This window comes from Triticum urartu, chromosome 7A, assembly GCF_056163025.1.
Source record: "Triticum urartu cultivar PI428250 chromosome 7A, HENAU_Tu73, whole genome shotgun sequence".
Lineage (NCBI taxonomy): Eukaryota > Viridiplantae > Streptophyta > Magnoliopsida > Poales > Poaceae > Triticum > Triticum urartu.
The window spans coordinates 630,056,217-630,064,067 of record NC_141879.1 but is presented as its reverse complement, the minus strand read 5'-3'; positions in this window follow the sequence as shown (position 1 = coordinate 630,064,067).

Here is a 7,851-nt window from a genome sequence, read left to right as displayed (position 1 = left end):
AAATAATTCCCCATAAATTTTCAGGACTTTCGGAGTGGTGCATAATAGGTCTCTCAGATTTGCTCCTTTCCGGTCTAGAATTCCAGCTGCCGGCATTCTCCCTCTTTGTGTAAACCTTGTAAAATAAGAGAGAAAAGGCAAAAGTATTATACCATAATGTGTAGTAATAGCCCATAATGCAATAAATATCAACATAAAAGCATGATGCAAAATGGATGTATCAGCCTACACACACCTTGGGTGAACGATCTAAAGAGATATAACGAATGTGCGTGATGGAGAGAATGTTGTGGGAGGGTGAGAGGGAGGCGGGCGTGTGCATGCATGAGAGAAATTTAGCGCTAGCTACAAAGAGAAGAGGATTGTGTGGGTGTAAAAGACGAACAGAGATCATAATTCATTATAAAAGTGGATTTGGATATTTGAACAATAGATCATAGTGTTTTAAACTAACGCATGCATGAATATAATGATGATACGCATGGTGTGGTTATGAACATGTTCAGTTATACTACATATAATATATATATAACATTTATTTGAATTTGTGATAATGTGTGGCTTTTGCAGCTCATAGCTAAATACTTGTCATAATGTAGGGGGCGGGGCACTATACTTTGTGTGATAAACACGGTGTACATATGACACATGGTTTAGATTATGAAGATCTAGCTAGTACATCAAATATACTATCATTTGGAATCAACATCAAGTGTATTCAAAATTTTGAATTCGAGTTCATATAGTACACATAGTTCATATCTAACTCTATATTAATCATGTGATGTGTTATTAAAATAATATACAAATGATGGTTTAACTTGGCAATAATCATGATTGTAGATTCTTATTCAAATAGAGAAACGAATTCAAATTTAGTTCGAATTGCAGTGGTAGTATAGACATTTGGAATGCACTAAAATGTTCGTATGACACCCAGCGAAAAGATTTAATTGGATATAACATGGATTCATAGTTTTGAATAGCATTTGTATAGTAAAACAGGACAAGACTCTCTCTTTGTGTGGTGCGAATAGTTTTTTTTGTTTTTTCATTGAGGGAAGTGCGAATTGATTTGGTACGTACATTATTACATGCTAGGCTTGTCCCGAAATTTCAACCCGCACCTTGTTATCCCGAAAATTCAGATATCGCTTTGTCTCTATGTGCTCCAAACACTCGCTCCTTCACAACCTGCGTCTTGCTATCCCGAAATTACAACGCGCGTGAAAACTCCCTCCAGCTGCCAAATCCCAACACGCGAAATCCCCCTTCTAATCCTGAGCCGAAAGGGCCGCTAGTTCAAATTGGTGTGCTACTTTTGTAACACACCCTACATTTTGGACAAGAGCGTCCCTAAGTCATGGTTTGCCCCTCCCATCACCTCCTTTTCGCCATTCGAAATCCTAGGCCGCCATAACCTCTCTGCTCCAGCCGTGAAACCCCACCCTACTCTGTCCACCACCCCACCGCTGCCCCGACGGAGCCTCTTCCCCGACGATGTTGTCCACCGCAACTGCTCGACATCCCTCATCCACTGGCCCAGATGAGGATCCATCGTCGATCGTCCCGCTGGTTCAGCAGCCCCATCCTCCACCTCCAAGGAGCTGCTCCGATGATCGTCCCGTCTATCGCGGCTGATCCATCCCCACAGTGTCGCCTTAACCTGCTCCACCAGAATCGCAACATCCTCACCGACTCCTCGGATGAAGCTGAGGCCTAATTGGCGCCACCAAAGAGGTTCTACAGTAATCGCTGGATTTTCTTCTTGATTCGATCTAACGGTGCTACCGGCGCTCGGTCCCGAGCCGCCATGGTGCGGCTCCATCTACGGCGGCATCACCATCCACTTCCTCCACAGTTTCGCTCCCTCGGCGGCGACATCCATATTAGTATAAGCTATTGTTGCTTCTCTGCTCTTGCTCTCAGTCACCTGCCTGGTCTGCTCTAGCTCTTTCTTGTGCTGCTGCTCTTGCTCTTGCTTGCGATGCTGGTCTACTCTTTCTCGCACTACTGTTGCACGAGCAGCAGCTCTGGCTCTCGCTCGAGCTCCTCCTCCTGCTGCTCCTACCCGAGATGCTGCTACACTAGGCGCTGCTGCTGCTCTGCCACTAGTGCTTGAGCGACCAAAACTATTAGTGCACTACTTTTCTGCTACTAGTGCGTTCAGTTTCGATAGTAAAATTCAGTTTCGACAGCAAAATTCAGTTTCGGCAGTAAAATTCAGTTTACCAGTTAAATTCAGTTTCGACAATTAATTTCATAGATGAGCGGCTGATGTAATTTACATCTAGCACTTTTTTATTATGTATTTTACATCATCTATTGGAGATGCTATTAGAATACCACTTCTGGTTAACATTGTCTCTCTTGTCCTGGTTCAGCCTCGCCGTCGTACACCTCACCGGAGCTGCTCCAACGATGAAACCCTCCATCACAGTGGAGCAGTACACTTGGCTCCATCTCGAGACGCCTAAGATCTTCTTCCCCTCCTCCGACAGCCACATCAGCCGCAGCATCCTTAGCGACCAACCCAATGATGCTAAGATCGACATGGCTTCGGCAAAGAGGTTGTACACTTGCTGCATCGCTTTCTTACTCTACATGTTATATATATTGTCCACTGAGCACGTGTAGTAACGTGAAATACGATTAGTTTCTCCTATATAAAAAGCAGTGAGGTACCAGGCAACTTAGCTATCCATGATGGACTCTCTCGAAAGTCATCATTATTTACCTCTGTTGTTTGAGCTATGCATGTGTAGATGGGCCTGGGAGTTGAGCTAGTAGGGTAGTGGTCTGGGTCCAAAGTAGTAGACGTAGCACAAAAACATTTTTGGAGTGTAGGCTTTAACCTGTTCAAGCCTTCCTACTAGAATTGCCAGTGGTTGAAAGGAAAAGTGAAGGAAAAACATAGGAATTGGAAAGTTTCCTATGGCACTACTATTCATGCATTTGGTTCAAAGGAATGGAGCAAAGGAAAACTGTAGGATTTGTTCCTTTAGTGTCTCTTTCAAAGAAAAACCGTAGGAATTTTAATATCCACTTGGCCCTCCTTTTCAAATTCCTATTCATGAAGAAGAAGACTAGGTGATAGTAGCATAATAGCATTATAAATGTACATTTTCTTGTGGCTTGACATAATTTGACCATGCTCCTTTGCATTCCTATGACTTCCAAATTCATGTGAACCAAACACCCAGATTGACAGAAAGCATGTGATTTTATATTCTCTGTTTTGCACATGCATTCCTATCCTATTACTGTGTATTTCTGTAACGCCCCGGACACACCCGTCGGTGGTCATTACTCCTGGTGGGATGTAGACTGTCCCCATAGATCAATACTAGTCTTTTCTGCGCACTTTGTCCTCACTCATGCGCACCCGGGAGCAACTTCCCGGTTGGTCACCCATCCTGACACTACTCCAAGCTGAGCACGCTTAACTTTGGAGTTCTGTCCGAATGGGCTACCGGAAAAGAAGGAATTCCTTATTGATATGAGTAGTCTATCATCCCTAATTAGCCAGGCCATCACATACACCCCCACTCAGAGGAACCGACGTCCTCGTCGGGCCACAGGAACGTTCCCTCTTGGCACAACCGTCTGTGCATCCAGTCTGGTACATGTGCCATGCCGTGTGCCACGACGGGTCACAAACGTCATGAACAACATGACCGCGCACCTGTCCGCAACCATCCGTGTAACCACGAGGGTCAGCTCTGATACCAACTTGTAACGCCCCGGACACACCCGTCGGTGGTCGTTACTCCTGGTGGGATGTAGACTGTCCCCACAGATCAATACTAGTCTTTTCTGCGCACTTTGTCCTCACTCATGCGCACCCGGGAGCAACTTCCCGGTCGGTCACCCATCCTGACACTACTCCAAGCTGAGCACGCTTAACTTTGGAGTTCTGTCCGAATGGGCTACCGGAAAAGAAGGAATTCCTTATTGATATGAGTAGTCTATCATCCCTAATTAGCCAGGCCATCACAATTTCCTATCCCTAGGTTGTTAGAATCCTCCAATTCAAACGAGCCCTTACAAAATTACTTCTCTTATAGATAGTTGTCAAATAAAACCTTGTGTGGTTTGTCCCGCTCCTGCCACGTCGTCGTCCACCCCAGCTCAGCTGCTCCAACGACGGAAGGGTCCACCACACCAGGGATCCGTGCTCCAGACTGTCTTTCGTCGCCTCGGATCTTCTTCTCCACCGCCGGCAGCCACGACAACTACATTACCATCATCAACTGAGCAGATAACCTTGAGGACTAATTAAACGGGTCCACAAGAGAGGTCGCACTCTTTCATGTCTGCTTACGTTATGCATCTCTTAATATTACATGCTACTTTATCGTCATGTTCACCAATTAGACTCCAAGTCAGATCCAAACTAATGCTCCAACTTGAGTTTTAAAATGGTTGTGGGGTACATATCGTGGCCGCAATCAATAGTATCTGTCTACTATCTGGTAAATCTCTGGTGTCTACTATGAGTTCCATGTTGGGTGGGAAACAAACAGTAAATAAGCCATTATCTGTATTTTTTAACTGAAGCTATTATCTTCCTGCTATCATTGGTTTTGGGTCTATCCACAGGTTGCTATCATCACTCTAGATTTCTGCATGCACTCCTTACATAATCTCACTATGTTTTATTCTTATGCATGTTAGTTATTGTACACAATGGTACTGAACATGTAGAACAAAAGAGACGAGCCTTGCGTGGAAATAATATTTCATGCAGACGTCGCTCCATGGTGGGCGCAAAGGCAGCCCCCTCCCCCCATTTCAGATTGTAATCAAGAGGAAAATAACTGTTCTGAGGGGGATTTAGAAGGAGCAGACCACTCCTATTTACCCCCTGAGGTCTTTTCTCTAACTTGGCATGCTGATGTTGGTCATAGCATGCCTATGGTGCCTTGCATTGCTTACTTTATACATCAAATATGTTATCTGCTTAGTTTAGACATGCTTTGTGTGAATGTCATTTGTTTAGTTCCTATATTATATATGTGAATTATGCAACGCCATCTTGTTTAGCCAGGCATCATATATGTGAATTTTGCAATGCCATCCTGATTAGCCAGTCATCTTTTATGTGAATTATATCATGCCATCCTTTTTTTCATTACGTATTACATTTGTCAATAATGTTAGTACATTCAACTACTCTTCATGTGCATCAGCCATTTGACACGGTGATGGAAAAATCTGGAGTGAAAAAAGGTCTTCAAAGCAGACAATGCTATCTGATGAAGTGCATATCTCGCTAGTTACGGATAGCTCCTCAGAGGAGGATCTAGAGACAGATGACCAGTCCTATCCCCCCCCCGAGGTGTATGCTCTAGCTTGGCAGGGTTATGTTGCTCATATCGTGCGTATGGTGTCTTGCATTGCTATGTCATTTTCTTAGTTTAGACATGCTTTGTGGGAATGCCACTTGTTTAATGTCTAATTACCATATATGTGAATCATGCAATGTCATCTTGTTGCAAGACATTATATATGTGAATTATGCAATACTATCTTGTTGTAAGGCATTATATATGTGAATTATGCAATGCCATGTTGTTTAGTCAATCATCATATATGTGAATTATGTCATGCTATCCTTTTTTGTATTATGTATTCCATTTGTTGACAGCGTTTGTATATTCACCTACTCTTTCTATGCATCAGCCATTTGAATCAGTGATGGAAGTATTTGGAGTGAAAACAAGGTCTTTAGAGCAGACCAAGGCCGGGCCGGCAAAATTCGGGCCCTGTGCGAAACTACAAAATGGCGCCCTATCACACTAACAAAATGAAATCACGAGCAATTATAATGTATATATGTATCCCGCAAAAAATAATTATAATGTATAATTGTATATAATATAATGTTTTCAACCGAGGGGGTGTCTGAGGACTATTGCCAAATTGCCGATCGATCCGCCTGTATGTTGTAGCAACGGTGACGCGGTCGCTGTTTTGCGATCGATCTGGCTACCTATGTTACATGGATACGGCAGGTATATTTGTGGGTAGATGATGAATAAAATGGTTCAATAGTGCATTAGAAAGTAAATTAATAATAAATTGAATTATGTCTTACAAATTTTCAGGAGCGCTGAAAGTACGAACAACTTGCCTTGTAGACTGTAGTTTCCCGTAAGTCTTCTGTAGTTGCATACTACTTTGTTTATTTTTTTTCTATCGATGGATCTGAGTGTTCGTATGGAAAGATCTGAATGCAAATTTTCCCTAATAGTTTCTCTTCGTTAAGTCCCCAGCACTAGCAGCATGGATGGAGTACAAAATAAGAGTAAGGAGGCTGGATCAATGGAGCTTACTTGCGATAGCGTGATGGATCGGTGAGACGCTGCGTTGCTGCCGGTGGCGCGGAGAGACCGACAGATGGCGATGTGGAAACTGATAGGTGACGGCGGCGCCGATATGTAGGAGCCATTGTGCGCGAGGGCTTGTGTTAGCGATCAGAATTCTAGCAATCAGGCGGCGATTGACTCCTGTCCCGTAGATCCTGTTTTTCTTTTTTTTTGAAGGTGTGACGAGGTTATGATCGCGAAGCGTGGGATCGCCTGAGATCGAGCAGCGATGTGGCTCGCGCATAGACTCATGCGGAGTCATGGACACCAGCGGCCCAGGCCCAGGAATAACATTTTTTCTGAGAAATATACATACTAGGCCTATAAAAATTGGAGGCCCCAAATTTTATTTCCTTTGCGAGCCGCACACTCTATACCACTATGGGCCCGGCCCTGGAGCAGACAATGCTACCTGCTAAAGCAGACATCTTGCTAGTTCAGAAACAGATGACGAGTCCTATTTCCCCCCTGAGGTGTATGCTCAAACTTGGCAAGGTTATATTACTCATATCATGCATATGTTGTCTTGCATTGCTTAGTTTTTACATCATATACACAATATTAAATGCCATTTTCTTAGTTTAGACATCATATATGTGATTGCCATATGCTTACTTGCTTAGTATATAAATCATGGATTTGAATTATATCATGCTATCATGTTTACATAGACATCATCTATCTGAATTATGGCATGCCAACCCATTTAATAAAGACATCATATAGTTATATCATCTCATCCTGTTTAGTGTTTACATAGTCATCATATTTTGAATTATGTTATTCTATTCGTGAATTATATCATGCCATCATGTTTCCATATGCGGCATGTATGTGAATTATGGCATGCCAACCTATTTAATAAACACATCATATAGTTATATCATGTCATCCTATTTACATAGTCATCATATTTTGAATTATGTCTTTCTATCCTGTTTAGTTAGCCATCATATATGTGAAATTGTGTCATGCTATCTTGTTTATTTAGCCATCATATATGTGAAATTGTGTCATGCTATCATGTTTGGTTAGACAACATAAATGTGAATTGTTTCATGCCCTCTTTTATTTCCCACTATCCATTGCACATGTCTATCATACAATGTCTATACATTCAATTAATTTTCTTGTTTATCAGCCATTTGAATTGGAGGGGGTGATGGCAGTATCTAAGGGAGTAACAACATGGTCTCCATAAAATATAGTGCTACCAGTCGATGCAGATAGAACCATGGTTGTACTTGCCCAAGAACCAGCCCCACCACACATAACCCAGACTCTCGCAAATTGTACCCCCTACCCAGTTGGACAGAGAACCAGCTACACCCTTCTAACCCCAACCCCAGAAGATAGTAACCCAGTTCCAGTTGACACAACACCGTCTCCACCACAGAGCACCCAAACACGAGCAGTTAGTAAGGCAACTGCAGTGCCCAAAGCACGAGGACCACCACTCCGAACCCCAACTCAATGCTTA